Source organism: Conger conger, chromosome 3 (genome assembly GCF_963514075.1).
Source record: "Conger conger chromosome 3, fConCon1.1, whole genome shotgun sequence".
Lineage (NCBI taxonomy): Eukaryota > Metazoa > Chordata > Actinopteri > Anguilliformes > Congridae > Conger > Conger conger.
Genome location: NC_083762.1, coordinates 61,758,020 through 61,779,065, shown reverse-complemented (window position 1 = coordinate 61,779,065; position 21,046 = coordinate 61,758,020). Strand labels below are relative to the sequence as shown.

The window sequence follows — 21,046 nt, the reverse complement described above, 5'->3', positions numbered from 1 at the left end:
ATCCGTGCTGCCCTCTTTAGATAGATATGACAAGGAAAATTTTGGAGGGAATTTGGAGGGAAAGCAAAAATAATAATGTTCTGTTTTGCTACCTATAGCGTGCATTGCAATGTGGGTTAAAAATAAGAGTGGGGTAACCTACATGCTATTTGGCTAATGATACAGTTTATTCAGGAACCGTTTCTCCATTGTAGTGCTTGACTTCCGGTAGTTCAGTCGGGTTACTTTGCAGTGGAGAAGTTGGAAATTTAAAAAATCCATTGCACCCAAACCCTTAGTCAGACACAAAATCTCTGCATCATATTGGGTCAGAATCCCTCGCAAACTTGTTCATGACTCCCATGGGAAATGAATGACATCTGGTCTATCTTTGTCGTTTGTTGGAGACTGTGTGATGACAGCTTTAGGCCGCATCTCACTTCCCCACCCAGCACCACGATGTAGCACTCTAGCATCCTTTGTACTCGTATTTAGTTTGCGGTATTTTGGCTTTGGATAATATTTTTATGGTTTAATGCTTCTCAGAGCTTGTTATGGATTGAGGTCAAATGTACCCTGGTGTAAAATCCAGCTATGACTATCTTGAAATTACCAGCTGTTTCAAAACATAGGCCGAGTTTTTCAGCAGGGTAGGCTATTTGAAACTGAACTGCTACATAAGTCTTTAGTCAGACATTAGTCCATCAACAAGTAAATAAGTACATTTATCCATTAAATGGTCTATCTAATGCCTGTCCTATCTTCTCAACAAACTGCTGGTGTATGTGCTTTTAAACCGTAGAATAACAGTGATTGCTGTCAAGCAGGGCTGTCATTCCTTCTCCTGCTGTTTCTCCTCTCCCGCATCTGTTTTGCAGGCAGGTCAGATAGCGACCTTTGTCAAAGTGCTCTTTTATCACACAAGAAATAAATCTTTGTCTCTTTCAGAAATAGATTTCACATGCGAGGGACAAAAGAAACTGTTGTTGTCTCCAAACACTGCTTCCAGTGTGCGACAGTCAGCTTGGCCAGAGGGCCTTGCCACCCGCTTGCCTGTCCATAATCCATACTTTTCATCTCTCTCTCTATCGCTGTTTCTCTTGTCCTTCCTATCTCACTCCATTGCTATGTGCGGAATCTGCGCACTCTGAGAGACGCGGTCCAGGTCAGTCCCGCACAGCCGGGATTTAAATGGGTGTATGAAACAATAACATTATTATAAATGTTGTGTTTTGTACGTTGTGAATTTCTTTCAGCTGAGCAAAAGTATGACAACTGGCAGCCAGCTACAGAACTACAAGTGTGGTGAATGTATTAGAATGGCTCTCTCTCAGTCCTCTTCATCCCACAGTGTTCAGAAGATTTCAACTCTTCACTTGTTTGCAATTTTGCTTGCTGCAGTGACTGTGTAATCCTGTCACTGGAATACAGTAGAGAGAGACTTTTGTTTTAAATGAGTCATGTGTCTGGCTGCCTTGTATTGTGAATATACAGTACATGATGAGAGGATGGTAGGAAGTCCCAGTTGCCAAGAAACAGAGAGCTAAGCAGCTAGACAGCCAATCCAAAGGCTCCATTGAGGACTTCTTAGGAGATGGCGTGATGACCAGTTGTACCAGATGACCTGTTGTACCAGGGAGTAGTATTCTCCCCACGTGCACAGCCATGAGCTCTTCTGTTAATCCATAGGCAGCTCAATAGGGCGGCAGAGTAGCATAGAGGCTGGGATACTCAGCTTGCAACTCTAAGGTCGTAAGTGCAAGACCCAGGTGAGCTGCTGTTGTTGTGCCCTTGAGCAAGATACTTGACCTTTATAGACTGATTGTACGTGCAGGGAATACACGCTCTGTTTATTGCTCTAGATACAGAATGCCTCTAATGTAAATGCAACTGGAGATGTTAATAACCCCATTGCAGTCTGCGTTAAATAAAACATACTGGTTCTGCTTTGAAGATGCAAAAAAATAAAACCTTGTTATTGTAAATGTGCCTGTTACAAAGGCAGAAATGTATTTAAAACATTGTAAAGAGGCCCTTTGTGGCTATGTATTATGTTATGTTTTTTTACACTTGGTCTCAATGGGTGGAAAAGAACTTAAATCAGTAGTTATCAATGCAATTCCACTTGCTTTTAATAAATAAAACTCAAACGAGCCTCGAAAAACAGCCTTTATCTGTAACTTGTTAGTTCTATTCTGTAAAGTTACATTAGAGATCAAATTTGAGTGTGTTAGTATAGGTTTGGCAGATCAGCATTGGAGAAACTAAGACCAGGAAACAGAGGCCTGAATGCAACCACTCATTTAATCCAAAAGACTCAGCGATTGGTCAGCGCATGGTCACATGGTCACACCTTCGCCGTAACGTTCTGCTTGAAGGTGTGGTTTCCTCATATAAAATCATGGCACATCTTGCTTCTCTCCAACTTCATATTTAAGCACAGACTTGCTTCATCCTCTTTGTGCCTCAGGGCAGATAATGTATCCACAGCACCGCACCATTACAAACATTAACACAGTCTAATCCGCGTAATAATGCTTTGAGATTTTTTTTCTTGGTGATTAGCAACTATAAGCCCTGTTACTTAATTGAGCAAGCGCTGAGACTTATTCGGTACATTTGAATGAATCTACGCCACAGAGTACTGCCCGTGTTGTTCCCCCAAATTCGTTTTCCGTTTGTTGGCAAAACACCAGGCTGTGAGATCATGCTGGTGTCCGGTGTACTCTGTTTGGCTGTTTCCGTGGCGACGCACTCTTGCCCGGTGGCATGGCTACCCGTGGCTGCTACCCGCGGGGCCAGAAAGGTATGCCAAAGAGCTGACTCATCCTCTGGAAAGCCACTACAAGGGGCTTGCCCCCCCCCCGGCCCAATAGGTGGCTGACGCTTCCGGCCAATCAGAAGCCGCACTTTTGTTTGGTGCGCAGTGTTCTGAGAGAGCTGGCACATGCGGACAAACTTTTTTTTAATGACTTTGTACCAATGGCATTCCTCAGCAGAACTCAAAGGGTACTGAGTACTGCTGTCCTTTCTTTTTAAGGTCAGACTGTTCTTGGTCTTATTTGTACTGCAGTGCGCTTTCATTTTTTGCAGACTTTATTGATGCTGAAACTTAGCAAAAAGGGCCAGTTGTACTATTGTGATTGTGTTTCCCATTGCTTGTTTGTTTGTGCAGGTAATTGGGAATCAGAAGGGTGGATCCTTGGTTATGGGTATGCACTTTGCACTTTGTTGTACGTCGCTCTGGATAAGAGCGTCTGCCAAATGCCATTAATGTAATGTAATGTAATGGATCCTCAACTTAATGAGCTACACCTGTGGGTGAGGCTGTTTCATAAAATGGTTGCTCTGTTTGCCACGCCCGGACTCCCTCCCTTCTCTCCTGTCTGACTTACCAACCAATATGTTTGCTACATACAGTTTACACTAATTCAACATGGCATTAAACAACTGATTTTAATACTCTCACATCCCATGGTTATGTATTCTACTGTTGTTGCCTCACTTTAGTTTAAATCAACTTATTTGTCATTAATGGTCTGCCCGTGGTTGTTACAAGCTTGAACCAGGTTGCAACACTGTGCTCTTATGATGTCACCATGTCACCACGATGCCATTACATGAATTTCATGGGAAAGAGAGTCAATGGTTGTTTACACAACACATCTCGCAGTGCCCAGAAGTAGCACAAAAGCCATTCGCACCTCTCAGTGCTGATGTTTTCTCTGCAGTCCTCCATGCATTCTGGGCCAGTTTAAACCGGTTTTCCCCCACAGGATGAAGCCACCTGCAGCCCTCCACCTGCCCAACTACCAATCAGCTGATGATGATAATTATATGAGACCATAGAAAGTTATTTAATTTATTGATTAACCAAGTATTGAACAAAAATAAAATTCTGCAAAATATATTTTGACTGTCCTAAGATCTATCACTGTTATCCCAGCCGACTGGAACCATCCGATTTCTGGGCAATGTTGGAGATTGGAATGAGTGTTAAAAGTACACAATGCTTAAAGAATGGCTTAGGCTACACTTAGGGGGGCTTCATTAAGATTACAGCTTTGCCACTCTGGAGTGTCCTTTTTGGACTAGATATGGTTTTTATCCCTCTGGCTGTTCATTTGTATTGTGGTCTACACATTTGAACGATTGTCTGCCAATGCATTTAACAAGGAGTATGTGAGGACAGCTGCTTCAGGCATTGAAAACTGAATGATTGGATTCCTTTCTCAGAAACATTTTTCTCGAACTTGAAGACATCCTATGTAGCAGTAAGGTGCAAAAAAAGCTCGATAGTTGGGTCAGTTTATAGATTTAGATGTTTTTAGCGAAGTTTTAAAAAGACTCAGAATCATGGGATGGTGCTCTGAGGTGAACAGAAACTTTGGCTTAAAACAGTCGGCTGTCTTCCAAGCACTTCACAGAAGACTGGTCTGACCCCACCGCTGAGTAGCAACCTTTACTGTTGCCAGGCACCAAGATTAAAAAGATACTTAACTGTTTGATGCGTATCGCCCTAATGGCGTGATCGTGTTGTTGACTGTTCTCTCCACTGCTGCAGCACACATGCTTTTGAAGTCCTACGTCATCTTATATTTATTGCTAAAGTAATTTTATCCCTTTCATTGTGCTGTTTTATACCACATTAAAGTAATTATGCCTTACAAATGGCAAAATGACAAATGACAATGCATTATGAAATGCATATGGGCTTGTGCTTGCAAAAAGAAACGCACAACAGCTACAGAAAAAAATTAATTTCATAATAGAAAATGTACCTTTGTGTAACATTAAAATGAAACGTTTCTAAAAGATGTTCCCTTGTTTATATTTTTCCAGCAATATACCAGCATTGCACTGGTGTGCAAGTGGTGTGTCAGTCTTTCTGTAAATCTAATCTATTTTTTTTATTTTTTAATAAATGTTTTGTGTGTGTGTATACCATGGGATCAGGTGCCTTTCCTCTCTTCATAGTAATGTATCATAAGTAACATGATAATAATGCATGATACTACATAGACACACCTAGTGCTTGATACGAAGGCAAGCAATCAGTTCAATCTAAAGACTTAAATCCAATTCAACATTGATTAGGAACTGAACACAGGGCAGAGGGGACAGTCAACAGCCTCTCACAAAGAGAGATGAGAGACTCTAACGATACTACCGACACAACTCTGCCATGATTTAGGCTTCAGCTTGTGTTTCGAATTTTCAATGAAAATAACAAAAGAAATATGCAATATTTACCAAACGATTGATATTTTTCATTTAGAAGGCTTTGCATTTCTTTATTTTACTGTGGAGATGCCCTTTAAGTGGTATTCGAAATGGAGGAATGTTTATTTGATGGAGAATGGTACTGGAAAAAGACCAATAATTCAATTTTGACCTGTATTTACAGAGATGTTGACTACGGTTAATGTATTTGATAATATTTTCCTCGTCGTTAAGGATCCTGAAATCTATCTAAGTGATGAATGCTGTAAAAGCCAGAAAGAAATATCCAGATGAATAACTTCATTACAGAATGCCTAACACACTGCAGATGATCATGATCTCAGGAGTGTGTGCGTGTGTGTGCATCCGTGCGTGATGGCGTGTGTGGTAGAGGACGTTTGGAGGAGATTTTTGTGAATATGGCAACGTTAATGAAGACTATTTTGGATAGAAGGCATTTGAAGTATTGTAAGTACTTCTTTGTAATTGCAATAGGTATATTCCAGATCTAGATGTGTTTATAACAAAATACTTTGATGACAAAACTCACTTGAGATTTGAGCTAGATTCTATTTCATATATATTTTTTAAAGAAATCAATTATTTTATCTAATTTCATGTGGGTAAAGGTAATTTTTTGTGAGATTATTGTTTTACATTTGTTTCCCGATTTAAGATTTTCTTTGTCTTATTCATTCATTTAATACAATATTTAATACATTGTAATGGAAAACAAATTGTATATTACTATGCCTGTACAGTTCTTAAATAATATAAAATATTGAATGATAACTGTGACTGGGAACAATTACCCAATCCGTTTTCAATTTTGATATTCCCCACTAGATGGAGATATATACCCATTATATTACCACTAACACAGCAATGGTTTTGTTTTGGGGCAAATCATATTGCTAAAATTTGCTATAAAAATAGGAATTGGCCAAATGCTCCCTTATCTTTTATTATATTCAAACTGAAGCTATCATGAGCAATGTAAATGTCTCCAATTACATAGCATAAGTAAAACACTTATGCTATAGAATCACCAGCACCAATAAAAACACCACAAAAGTGTGGCTGTACGTAATCCCAATGAACCAGAGAAGACTGTCTTGCACAGAGGTCACATGATTACCCAGGGTCATGAGACGATGTGCTGGCATGAAAAATGGACCATCTGTCAGTCTCCACTGGTTAGGATTGGGTATGAGGTCATGGACAACCAGCAGAGAAACCCGTCTGAAAAACAGCTTTGCACTGGAATTCATTTGAGGGAGTGACGGACACAGAAATGGATGTGGGGGGTGCGTATATTTCAGTTTTTGTGGACTATTCCAGCATGCTACATCAAGGGGGTGGGGGGTATAGTTCAGTTTTAGCAGAATATTCCAGCAGCCGGCTACCTCAAGTAAAACAACACTAAAGTAGAGAGGGGATTATTCTGGGGTTATCCCCTAGCTGGCCTCTTCTTGACATAGGACTAAGTGGTAGGAGAGTCACATGACTCATACTGTGTGTCTTGTTTTTAGCATATGCAACACTGTTGAAGCAAAACAGTTGAACGTGATTTGGGTCATATCACTTATTCTCCCATGACACCCGATGTTCTATCACTGTGCCTTCCAAGTGGGTGCTATGGGAGTGTTTTGCTGTGTTTTATTTATTTTTGTTTTGTTTTGTTTTTGGTTAAACACAGCCATGGGGGTGATGTGTTATTCGTGTATGTGTATGTGTATGTATGTGTGTGTGTGTGTGTGTGTGTTTTTGTTTTTAAGCGGGTGCAACGTATTCCAGGATTTGTGGATTTACCCCAAGCTACACACAGTTGATTAAGGAGTGATCAGGGGAGATTTTGTATATGTCACCCGACCCTAATCCCATTTCCTCTTCCTGGTGTAATCTGTTTTGCGGTCACACACAGCATGACCCACATATAAGCAGGCTGGAATCCTTTCCCCACTAGGTCAAGTGTCTGACAAATTTCCCTAATCTACATCTGCAACATAAGATATTGATTTGAGGATGGGGCCCATGGACTGTGAGATTTAGGTGATAAGGGGATATTGCTTTTATGTGCCATTAACAATGTCAGTTTGACTTCCAAACTGGAACTGCAGTTGAATTTTAAACAATGTTTTTAAAATATTAAAAATGTATGGCAGAGAGTGGTTACTAGATCCACAAAAAATGATTTTTTTTTTCTTAATGCAGTATCCTCAATTTTTAGGTACAGTACTTTCCATTTATGAAGTACATTATTTATTTAGAAGATAAGTACCTTGTTCGAGATTAAAACAGTTGTGCCCTATCTAGGAATCTAACCTGTAACCTTAGCTTTACATGCCAATGTCCCTAGCAACTATTTGCTAAAATATTTAAAGCAAAAACAACTACAGGCCAATGCCCCAAATAACTACAGCCCAATGTCTCTAACAACTACCCCTTGCTGCCATCACTATTGCCACTGATTATAACCAAATGTAAGGTACAATAGGTAAGATTTTTGTGTGAAAACATTGTTACAAGACCACTGTAAATCCCTTCCTATCATTGAAATAGGCTCACTGACATGTTGACTGACCCTCTGCCTGTGTTTATAGTCCTTAAATTCAGGTTTAAAAATATACAGTTGATGGCCCGACACTCTGTACCAAAACATTGTATAACTGTTCAATAATTCAAGCTCATTGGTTGAAAATGGGTTCTAATTGCCACAGCGTTTCAACTTCAGCACATTTACAGAGAAGGGGGAGGGATAAACAGTGTTGTGGTTTAATGGCGTTTGTTGCTGGTATTCCTCTCTTGACTGTTAGAAGTTCAAAATTATTGTATGTTGAACTTAGTCATTACTAAGATGGGAAACTGATTGACCAGGATAATGTATTCGCTATAAACACTATAAACTATAAAGATATTTTAGAAAAATAAAAAACTGCAAAAAACAAAAACAAAAAACTCCTCCACAGGTGCATAAATTAAAAAATGATGCATCTGTAGTGGAGTTTTTTGTTTTTGTTTGGCAGTGTGTGCCAATACATTATAGTGCAGGCGCCTTTGGCTGAGCCAAGCTCTTGCTAATGTCGAGATATTAAGCACTGTCATCTGCGGCCTGGAGAAAACAGCGTGGCACTTGTGCTCAAATCAGAGAGGGCAGACCCAGATGAGAAATAGCATCAGACCACAAGTCATCTCAAAACATAACACCCAGCCATTTTTAACTCGGCCTTTCTCCGTTGGCTTTTGGCCCTCCGTTCCCGACACCAAATTGCTTTTCCAACAGACTCTGGTCCCGGCAGCAGCGCGGGATAATGGGTTTATAAATGACCCCCCACCCCTACCTCTGCCCCCCAGCCTTCGTCAATCTTTGTGTCGCCTAGCAACATGGCACCCCCGACCAATGCCTTACTTGCTCATATATGGAGGAAAAGAGGGGACACAATCACTACATTAATCCTTGCACACTCACTCACATGCACGCACACGCACACACACACACCTTGGCGCAAACACATTGACATGCAAAACACTGACACAGGCACAGACACAGACACAGAGGAAGGACTAAATCCCATTGACCAGATTGAGCAGCCCCCACTCTCTCTCCGCACCGAGCTGTCCCTATCACTACACGCATTTTGCCAAGAGGCAAAAACAAAAACAAGGTAAAGCTGCTTAGCCTTCAGGTCACTTCAGGGACAGGCAGTCTGCTGTATTGCCGCTCTGGGTACAGCAGAGCCCTGAAGTACACTAACATCTACTGCAGCAAACCCAATTTGTAGGTGGCAGAGGGGTGGGCAGGATCTGATCACAGCTAAGGGGCAAGTCTGGGCTTGTACTGAATTCCTCTCCCCAAGCCAAGCTTAGATTGAATGATCGCATTCCCAGTTCCCAGTAGTCGATGGTGGTAATACTGGAGGTAAAAGAATTACGGTCTTGTAAATTACAACAAAGTGAAAAAGGGGAGTAAATGAACAGCGTAGGACGGAGAAGCGTTGTGGGGTGATCTAGTAGCTGCTCGTGCCTCTGCCAATTCCGCAGCTGCAGTAAAATCACTTGAACAGGATTTGCGCCACAGCTAAGGAAATTTACATCTCTTTAAAGGAGCTTGATTATAGAATGAGGAAAAAAAAAACTCTACTAATCTCACTCGACCGTGGCTTTAATCATTAGAGTGCAGCTTGTTTTTGTTTGTTTCTTCAAATTGTCTAAATTAAACTCTTGATTGGCTCACTTATTGCGGCAACTGTGGTAAGTTTTTTTTTTTTTTGCAGCAAATTGAGGGATAATTTATTGTAGGATAAAATGTGGTCTTATTCCAAAAAATAAGGAAAGGGAAATTCAAAACATGTAGACACATGTCAATTGGAAACCTTTTCTGGAAACTTATTTTGTATCCTTGGGCATTCATCCATTGAAAGTGTTCCCTGCTAAAGTGCATTTAAGGGGTTACAAAGTGTGTATGCTAACCTGTTAAATTATTGCATGTACCTACACTCACCGAGCACTTTATTAGGAATTTATTAGACTTATTTTTTAGACTGCTGTAGCCTATCCATCTGGAGTTATGATGCGTTGTGTGTTCAGAGATGCTCTTACCACTGTTGTAATGTGTGATTATTTGCGTTACTGTCACCTTCCTGTCACCTTCCTGTCAGCTTTGGCAAGTCTGGCCATTCTCCTCTGACATCTCTCATTAACAAGTTGTTTCTGTCTGCAGAACTGCTGCTCACTGGATTGAGTTTTTTTCCTTGAAAACTCTAGAAACTAGTGTGCATGAAAATCCCAGGAAATCAGCAGTTTCCAAGATATTCAAACCCCCCCTGTCTGCCACCAACAATCATTCCCCGGTCAAAGTCACTTAGATCACATTTTTCCCCATTCTGATGGTTGATGTGAACATTCACTGACCTGTATCTACATGATTGCATGCCTTGCACTGCTGTCACACAATTGGCTGATTAGATAATTGATAATCGCAGAAATAATAAAAATGTAAATGTAAAGTAAAAAGTACAATGTTCCTAATAAAGTGCTCGGTGAGCGTATATCATATATTTATTTGTTGGGTTAATAATAATTTTCAATTGCCTTTTATGTGCTATCTGATTGAAGCTAAAACTGAAATTTAAAAGATACAAAAGCATTAATATCTGTGTCTCTCTAAAATCTCTAAAGGTTTTCCTGTTGCTAGTTGTTAGTTGATTGTCAGTGCAATCAACTGCCACATCTCAGAGATTAATTCCACCAATCAGCTTCCAATGTGGACAAAATGAATCATGTTTTGGTAAGACCAGAAACCCAGCTGAACTAATGAATTACAATCTCAGTTGATAGCTGTTATTAATCACAATCACAACTGACAGCATTACTAGGATGGACATACACATGGATTGGACAGGCTAGATATTCAGCTGAGATGCACAACAAATACAGGAAGTGGGAAGCAATAACAACAAAAGGATACACTGAATGGTTCTCTGAGGACCAATTGTTACAAATGGCAGCAGTAGCATAATGGTTACGGAATTGGTCTTGCAAAAGGTTATAGGTTGTAGGAGCCCAGTCATGTACCATAACCACTAGGCTACAGGTTGCCCTAAGCAGGATACTCCTGCCATTGCCCTTGGCCAAGGCACAGGCCTCAGACCTGGAGTTGGTCCCTGGGCATTTCACAGTGTCTGTCCACTGTGGTGACTGGCAGTCTCACAAGTTTGTTTTCACAGTTCGAATACCAAATTTCCATTCAAAGCTATGACTAGGAGCGGAGTGCTTATTTTTCTTCGGAGATAATCAAGCTGTAGCATATTTTGGGGAAAGAGGACTGCCGAGAGACAACCAATAATGTTGGCTGGCAGAGTAATATTGTCAAACCTCATTTTAACGATACCTTTTGGATTTTAGGCACTTTTGCATTCAGCAAGCAAGTTCCAGTGCATGCATCATCATATTTGAATACATGGCAGGATGTCACACCCAACACTATCAGTGGAAACCACCATACAGAGGAGCAGTTTAAGAACACATTGAATCGATATTGCTACATAGACACCTTCTAGGGAAGGCATCAACTATGTTTTTTTATATGAAAGATACACAGATTGACACTTTAAATGCAGAGGACAAATTACTCCATGGGGTTCAATAAAGTATAAATTAACTTCAATCCATTTGAATTGTTTCAGTAAATAAAAATAGAGCTGTATAAATTTATTGTATGTAAAGAATGAGAGCTGGAGAGAATGAGTAATTCTGGATAAGTGCATCTACCCTCACTGAGCACTTTATTAGGAACACCTACTTATTCATGCAATTATTTAATCAGCCAATTGTGCGGCAGCAGTGCAATACATGCAATTATGCAGATATGGGTCAGGAGTTTCAGTTAATATTCGCATCAACCATCAGAATCAGGAAAAAATGTGATCTCAGTAACTTTGACTGTGGAATGATTGTTGGTGCCAGACACTGCGGTTTGAGGATTTTCACACACAACAGCCTAAAAAATAAATCTAATAAATACCAAATAAAGTGCTCGCTGAGTGTATGTGCACTATTGATAATACAGAGAAGCATGCACTCTCCTCTGAAGCACTTGATATCAGCCACTGCTTCTTATTTGCGAGCTGAAATGAAAGGAGTTGAAAGAGGACACTTCATATGCAGATCAACAGGAGGATTTGCGGATGGCTGCTTGGCCAGCGGGGGTTGCTGGGACATGATGACTCACTGTCATATCAGCTGACTGAAACCCTCCCATCCTGGGGTACTGATGAATCCCTGTGGGGCTGATGATCACAGTAAGTACTGGCACGGTGAAGAATTTAAACCAGACTGTGGGGCCCATTTAAGTGCTGGAATGGTATAGCCACTCAACTCCCCAACCTACCCGACCCATTACACAATATTTGTGCTTCTTTCCCCTAATATTTAGCGAGGTGGCTTACCTGAGTTACTTGGTTCGTTTGCGTGTTTGCGTGCTTAATTTGCGGGCTGACTGTGTCCATGGGAAACACAAAGAAACTGGCAGTGTTGTCATACACTATTGACCCTGGAGGGCCTCGTCAGCGAATTAATTGCTCCAGTGCTGTGTTCCAGCATAAGTCTGCCGGCTTGCCTGGCAGAGAGGGATATAGGGAACATACTGGCATTGATTTAGAAAGACCCAAATTACCCCCACCTCCAGAACAGGAACAAGGAATGCTTATATCAGCAACAATGGCATTCCTGTCAGTGAATAACAAAATGCAGCAGATAGAAAAGTATTACAAGCACACTGTCTCAAAGTCAAAAGGTGTATGCGTAAATAAAGATTAGATGTAACATTGCCAACAAATAGCAATCACTGTTTTCTTTGGAGTGTGTGTATGTGTGTGTGAGAGAGAGAGAGAGAGAGAGAGAGAGAGAGAGAGAGAGAGAGAGAGAGAGAGAGAGAATCTAGTGAGATGTTTTTCAAGTCATGACTTATGTTATTCATTTTGTGTTCATGGCCTCTTTCATATTAGAAAGCATACATTAAATCCAAAATGGAAAATGGTGCATATATAAACAACCTATGAATCATATAGAGGATTTGTAGCAGCAGATTTAAAGTATGTTTTAGTAGTGATATGTGTTGTACAATTAATACATTTAATACAGCGAAAGTACAGTGTTTTGGCATTTAAACTTATACAAAAGTTGGGGTTGAAGGGCTATTTAGGCTATCACAAATCATATCACATCATAATACTAAAACTACGATTTGGGGAAAGAGTCCCACATGCTAACCTTCCTATAATCGAACATAAATTCTGATTATATTTGCTTATATATGCACTTGCTGCCATATGTGTTAATTATATGACTTGTGTATATATTATATGACATAAGAATCTTGCTAGATTGTTGTATGACTAGAGAGAAAGAGAGAGCCGGAGAGAGAGACTGTGTCTGACTCTGAGAGCACCATGAACACAAAGGAGAGTCTGTCCAGCTGACCTCTTGCAAAGATAACACTTTATGCAGTCTTCCCTCTCTGATCAGGGTGTCATGGTAACATGGCCTGAGCCATGCGGGGGTCATGTTTGGCTACTGAGGAGACCTATTTGTTAACCCACTTCTACACGTTAGCCAAATAAAAAGTATGGTATTGTTTCACCCGACGGTGTCTGTGTTCGGATGCTTCCGGAACTTGTCGCAAGTATGGTAAACAGTATCTGCCAAAATGAAAAGCATGTTCAACAGCTTATCCTCACGCAATATTAACCACCTACACACGTGTAACGGACAGGCCCTGCCCTTGAAAGCACCTCGTTGTCATGACAATCCTTGTTAAAACCACTTGTTAAATCCCCGGGTACTATTTGACAGTGAGAGCTAGGTAATGCAAGGAGTAGGGAGCCGTTTTCAGAAAACACTTTATATTCGGTCTGAACCTGCCGGTGTTGCTGATACGAAAATAATGTAAAAATGATGGAAAAGAAAGAGGGCTCAAAATGGCTACATTTCAGCTTTGGAGGGATATAACAAGCCCACTGTATCAGTTTCTGTCAAATCAACTCCACCGTGTTCAGAGATCGATCTGCCTGTGCCTGTCAGTAAGTTTTATGTGCAGAAGATGGTGATTCACAAAAAAAGTCATTAGCCTCAGGAGACCTGATCCAGTGCGCAAGATCATCCAAAATCAGTAAACAGCTCTAAGATAATAAGCTTTCACTTTACCTTCAAAATACTGAATACATACCCTCAGTGAGTAAATTCTTAGGTATTTATTAGACTTATTTTTTAGCCTTATTGGTCTGTAGACTATCCACTTAGAGGTTTGACGCATTGTGTGTTCAGAGATGCTCTTCTGCATATCACTGTTGTAATGTGTGGCTGTTAGCATTATTGTCACCTTCCTGTCAGCTTTGACCAGTCTGGCCCTTCTCCTCTGACCTCTCTCATTAACAACACACCTCTGCCCTCATGACTGCTGCTCACTGCTTTGCCAAAAGGGATCACGTTCCAGAAGTTTTTTGAGCATTTTATTTCAGACGTATGCAATATTAAGTTCTGTCAATAGAAATCAAAATAATTGTAGGAAAACACATTCTAAGCTGAGACATATTTATTTGTCTACCTATTGGCTATGGAAAACATTTGAATTTATTGTCTAATTTGAAACTCTGCCTACCATCCTGTGATTTGTTATTACAACTGTCAGCTATTTCCTGAATCAGCAGTTTTCCAAAATATGGGCGGTTCTATTCATTCTTCTAGCTGATGGCTCTAGAAGCCTGCAAAAGGAGACAGGGGCTGTATCACAATGACAGAAACTAGTATATACAATTCTTTCTGACTTACATTCATGTATTATGTCCTTATCTTTATTTTTTTTAACTGTACAGCACTTGAATGTGTATTTAAGGTCACTGGAATGCCATTTAACAAAGTAAAAATAGGTCTTCTTGACTTTTTTGCCTTAACCGTCCTGAAATTCCTTGCATGATCTCTCATGCGAACCCATAACTGTGCTGCACAAGCATGCAAATATGCCCTGAAACTAAAATATATTTGACAATCAAATATTCTATAAATAAGCAGAATGAGTAGTGTAAGCCGGTCATAAGGAACATTTGGTCTCATGCGCTGGTCAGCTTGCTGACTTCCCCCCCTCCTACATTGTTAGCCCCCACCATTGGCACACATGCCTGTGGGGGAGAGCTAGAGAAGGATTTTCTCACATTCCAGAACAGGAATATTGGAGATGGTATAAAGATGTTTCATGATAATCCCAGGTCAGAATATAGTGATGTTTGGTGTTATTCTGATTGGTTCAGTGCGACTGGTGTAATGGTCTAGTTTTTGTAACAGTCTATTTTTGATATCACAACCATTCAGGAGCCGAGGGGAAACTGGACAAAAGCTCTGTAGAAGCCAGGTGTTTTAGCCCCCTGCCGGGTGGGCCTGGCTGTAAATTATAGATGGGTGACTCACTGTTTAGAACTGGATTTCGGAGATAAGGAGAAGAAACCAAACAGTCTGGGATGTCTCCTTTCCTTTCATTCACCCAAATCAGGTTTATCCAAAAGGTATATTACCATGAGAGGCACAAAGACATATTTACAGCATAATGCAGTTATCATGAAAACTCCCAACTACAGCATTCATAGATATGATGGGGCTGCCATCTGTGAAGAGCCTGTGAGCTGGGGGTTGACTCTGCCATTTGTGAGGTGGGGGTTCTGGGGCGTGTCAAAAGGGACAAAGGACAATACTGTTTGTAGTACCTTTTGAGGAGTTCCAGACCAGTGACACCAAGATGATAAAGGAGAGATATATGGTGGGTGGATGAGCGGTTCCCGGGCAATTAGGCCATGTGGGCCATTAAAACTCCCGGGAAAGGAATGTGCCTAACATCTTATGACCCCACACCTGGTCACTTCCAGGGGGAAAGACTCCGGGCAGTACCACAGTGCCCTCCTTTGGGCACTGCTGTCATTACCCCAGGGACTACTCTCTTGAATGAAAACCTCAAAACTGTTGTTTAGATGGTAAATAGACCCAGTAACACCTTGAAAACATTGCCCATGTGATCCTTGTATTATTGCATTAAGTCTTATGTAATGGTAACAGGAATTGCATGTAAAATGGATAATCAGGAGGGAAGTTTCATGATAACTGCACCATAACAAAACATTAGGATAATCTGTTTGGTATGGATGTGATCCAGTAAAGTCAACGAATCAGATGAGATACATTTCATACCAAATGGATTTTAATCAACCATAGTTTCAATAACTCAAGGGAAAACCTACACGTCCTCTCCTGGTAATCATCTCATTTTCCCTACTCAACAACCCCCAACGGTGGGGGTCTAAATTCCAGATTTGACCACCCCTCCAGGTTGATTTATGGCACTGCCGCCTGGTTTCAAACGTGTGATTTGGCATAAAAGCAAGGGAGACAGACCAATCGGGGAAGATCGTATTCGACTTCCCACACAACATGTCTTATGTAGGTATGCGTGTATGTAAGTATCGGGAAGATCGTATTCGACTTCCCACACAACATGTCTTGGGTATGTATGTATGTATGTATGTGTAGCAGTGGAAGATCGCACTCGATTTCCCACACTGTGCATATTCTGTATATGTGTGTAGCGAAAGCAGGCTGGGTAAGATTCTTTACTCTATACTTTTTATTTTCAATTTATCTAATTGTAATTGACTGATATTCTACGTTAACTGCCTACCTGTCTGCAAATAAACTATTTTGCTTGTAACTTGCGTGATCTCCATGACTCTAATTCATCTTGTACCTTTTCAGCCTAAATTACAACTGAAATACTCAGGGGGAAATGGTGGCCAAAAGACCGACCGATCGGCGGGGCGGTACACCTGTGATAGTTCTAAGTTGTGAGGCCAGCAATTTCTGTCCCTTAAAGGGTCGGGCGACGCAAGGCTCCTGTAATCTGGTGCGAAGGGAACCCATGGGCGTTACGCCGGTTCCTACCAAATTAGCTCTAAGGAGCCCAGACAATGCTACGCCGACCTGGGCTCGCAAATATCATGGCAGGTTTGCATGTATTGTGTTGATTGGACCCTCAGCCTCTGAGTTCTCCACCGAACTGAGATTTCAGCAGTAATGCTAATCCCGGGAGCATCTATTGAGTAATGGTGGCGCAGGTACAAGTCGAATGTAATCACTCCGGAGGTCCGCGTAAATTGCAAACCCAAATTTCTAAATTATATTTTAAATGGAGTCAGATCAACGAGTGGAACGAGAGTAACCACTAAGCTTTCAAAACGGCCCCGTTTACGAACGGAGAATATTAGGAATATTACTGATCTGTTTCAGGCCAGTTGTAAGCGGGATATGGGGCAGGTCAATCCATATCCGACCCGTGGCAACAGACCCAGTATATTCCTAAACATAATTGTGCTCTGTTCGTGTGCGGAGTTTGATAATTTAAAATCTTTCATTCAACCGCCAGGAAAGAACACGTCGTCCCTTCACCTCCAGCTATTCCCTCATTGGTCTAGCTGTGCAGGTTCTACAAGTGGTGACCCCGACGTGATCTAATTTCATTATGTGATCAAACTTCATCCATGTAAGATTCGTCTGCCGAGGCTTACAATGGGTGAGGTGTCTGAAGTTTGTCCTTTCTGGTGGTGTTGTTGCATTCCGGCATGATACCCGTTACCGCGGGTACCATCTGGTTTTGCGGTCCTTGGTGTGGTGAGTAGCACAATTTCTTTCATATCGGCATATGTTTGGGAGAGTTGTGTTATTTTACTGCATGTACACTGTTTAGGGAATCGACATATCCTATACAGGGCTGGGACCGTAAAATCCAGTCATATTTGCAGGTTACTACCTCTCAGGGTATGTAACGTAATTATTGGAGGAGGTAAAGAGAGAGAAATGTTGCTGTGCATGTTTTGTAACGGCGCTGTGTTGCGGTGGCTAATAGCTTAGAGAGCAAGTAGGCTCCGGTAGCAACAGGTTTGCAAACAAGCATGTCACAGAGAAGGTAAAAGTGTTTAGATCTGTATGTAGAGATGAGTGGTTTATGAGCTGGTAAGCTTTGAAAGTTGTATAATAATACATATATGTGTGCGGTCTGTTAGGATGCGCATATATAATATTAATTTTGGAGTAAGCTTGAGCTCCGTTAAAGGTGGCAAGTTTCTCCATTATAATTGCAGAAATTGTTATAAGTTGCAACTGGGTGCTGAATCAGGGGCATAGCCTAGGTTCTAGGTTCCCAGGTTGTCTGTGTTCCACGGCGGGTATACTTCTCAAGCCCTTTGATTGTGGTGGTTATAACAAGTATGGTGTTTATAACAAGACTTGAGACTATCGGGTATCCGTCCGTAGGGAACAGCAGTTTTAAGTCTCAGTGATTGAGGCCTGTATCAGTGGTTGCGATATCTCTGTATACTAGGCCCGATGTTACGTCATAGGGCCGCTGGGTGCCACAGCAGATATAAGTCTCCACCCCTCTGATGCGCTGCTACAAGGTTGGGGAATATTCTGCACGTGGTGCCTATGTCTAGACCTCTGAGACGGGGGTCGGGTGTCGCCTCACAGAATTTCTGTCTTTCTGAGCGGCTGGAAACTGAGTCCTCTGGCATGTGCTACCTGTATTGGCAACAGTTGTATACTTATAATTAAATGCATAGGCAATAGTTTGTGAAATATTTGTTATGGACATATGTAAAATTAAATCTACTAAATGTTCTATAATAGATGTCACATAGGCTTTGCCCTAGTGGGGATACATCTGTTGTAAAACAGGATGAAATCCCTGATTATATAATTTGTCCTATCGGATAAATTAAATTATTTAGGCATAGGCCAAATGTATAGTGCATCTTGGTGTACCATATTAGTTTCCTCTGCTTCACTTTGTGTGCTCTAGTTGCACCACTGTGAATGCAGATAATTTATATTGTTATATACGGTATACTGCATGTCTGTGCATGTCCTTTAAGAATTGTTAGTTAATAATACTAATATACTTACTTGGATGCCAGTTAGATTAACTGAGGCATGTGTGTACCTAAATCTAATTGTATGTTTGTGTGGTTTCTCCCACTAACACAAAATATATATATTAGAATATTTTCTAGACCTTAGATAAACTAGTTAATGCCATGAAATGAACCCTTTAAAGTTTTCACTGATTTACAGTGACCTGTGGCATCTGTACCTATACGGTGAGATGTTTACAACAGGAGAGGTCTTTATAGCCCAGTAACACTGAATTGGCTTATATTTTGGAAGGTGTTCCAAATGAAAAATGTTTAAGCAAATTTCAGAGTAAAAGAGAAGAAGCAATTCCTCCTCTTATTTACACCTCTGGGCATAAAACCTAACAAGGGGGGTCATTTTCTGGCAAGGACTGATTTATGGGTCATTCTACTCCCCCCACAGTTTCAAGCTTTTCAGTTCCTCACTGCCCCCCCCTCACAGCTCTCACTGCTCCCTTTGTGCGTCTTGTCTCTCCTTCCCTAAGTGTTTGTCATGTGTGGTGTTTCTTGTTGTAAGAGCAGTGAACCTGCACTCTCAATGGTTTATCTTGAGAGAGTGTATGAATTGTTTTGTTTTGATGTATTGTTTTTGATCAATTCTTTAATTTGATTACAGATTTATGCAGACATTCACCCTGCATAAATGTATATATTTTTATTGTTTTTGATTAATTATTTAATTTGATTACAGATTTATGCAGACATTCACCCTGCATAAATGTATATTTTTATTGTTTTTGATTTATTCTTTCATTTGATTACGGATTTATGCAGCCATTCACCCTGCATAAATGTGTATATTTTTATTGTTTTTAATTCATTCTTTGATTGGACGTATGGATTTGTGCAGACATTCACCCTGCATAAATGTTTATATTTTAAAGCAAATAGCTGCGTTATACATCTTGTGTTTGGTATATGTTAGTTTTAACCATCCCAGTATTCTGTTCTGCATGCGATATACTGCAATATAGTAGTATGCATGGCTACAGGCACAGCTCGATAATTTAGTTCCTGAATTCTTAGGCAGACGTGCCTTCCAAATACTTATAGGATAATTCATTATCCTAAATTTCATCAAGTTTGGTAAACCAGATGATCACTGGTCTCAAACATATCATTCATAGTTTACAAAAAATATATTCACGGCTGTTAGATCTGAAGCGCAGGCGCTCCATTCTATTAGCTGTTCACTTGTCCATCAGACCCATACCATCGAGCGTGTCTTAGCCTGCAGAACATATGCCAAGGGTTGGTTTGCTGCTGCCAGCAAGATATTCTGGACTTTTGTCTGCACAAGAACCCTAGTCATGTCGTAAGGGAATTCATTGAGGCCTTAGGCTGGCATAGGTGGATTGTGTCAGAACAAAGATAAAATATTCTTTATCCACCTCATTAATGTGTCTATGTATTGTTTGTATGTTTACTATAAATAGTTGTACTGTTTATATTGGATTCTTGGTTTCTTTTCCTTTGATTCACCTAAGACAGGTCTATCTAAATTCCACTACCATACGCTCAACCTGCGTAGTAGTGAAGAATCAGGTATTTAAATTAGATCACCGTATTGGTGCATATCTCTATAAGGGACATGAAGACCATATTCACCACTCGCACTGGTTGTCATGAAACATCTTGTCATTATTATATGTCTAACAATATTTTCCCATTTTGTGCCAAATGTATTGGGATTCAGTTTTTGTCTGGCCATGCTGAGATCGTCCAGGTGTCTCACCCACAGTAGTACGTCATCAGCGAGATGAGCTCCTTCACGCATGAAGGTCTGACCTTTCCAGCGAGTCACTTGATTGACTGGAAGTGATTGAGGACTTCGTAATGGGTCAAATCTGCGTTCTGAGGAAAATTCCGCTGGAGGTGGACGTCTCTCTGTGGTGGAAGGACACTATTTCTGGACAGTGTGCGTGGTCTCTGACTGACCTAATGGACCTGGTGCAACGGGTCGTCCAGGGCCAGCTCCTCTACCGGCTCTGCCCAGGATGCCTACATATGGTGGGACTGGTGGGACTGGGTGTTCTGAGAGTCCGTCATCACCAGCCTCATTCCACTCCCTCAAATCTTCTACCCCTGCTGTTTCGGTGCTCAGCCCCCTGCAGGTGCCAACACTGTCGGGATTGAGACCCCAAGCATCTGCAGGGAATTACATGTACAGCCACGGCTTTCACAGTGACCCCTTGGAACTGTGTTGTTTGTCCCTCGGGGCCATAGGGGGGAATCTGTAAGCCGGTCATAAGGAACATTTGGTCTCATGCGCTGGTCAGCTTGCTGACTTCCCCCCCTCCTACATTGTTAGCCCCCACCATTGGCACACATGCCTGTGGGGG

General features: G+C 41.1%; 1 pseudogene; it reads left to right on the top strand.

The window, feature by feature from the left end:
* The first annotated feature begins 2,686 nt into the window (after positions 1-2,686).
* On the top strand, positions 2,687-20,840 carry LOC133123502 (uncharacterized; annotated as a pseudogene).
* The last annotated feature ends 206 nt before the right edge of the window (positions 20,841-21,046 follow it).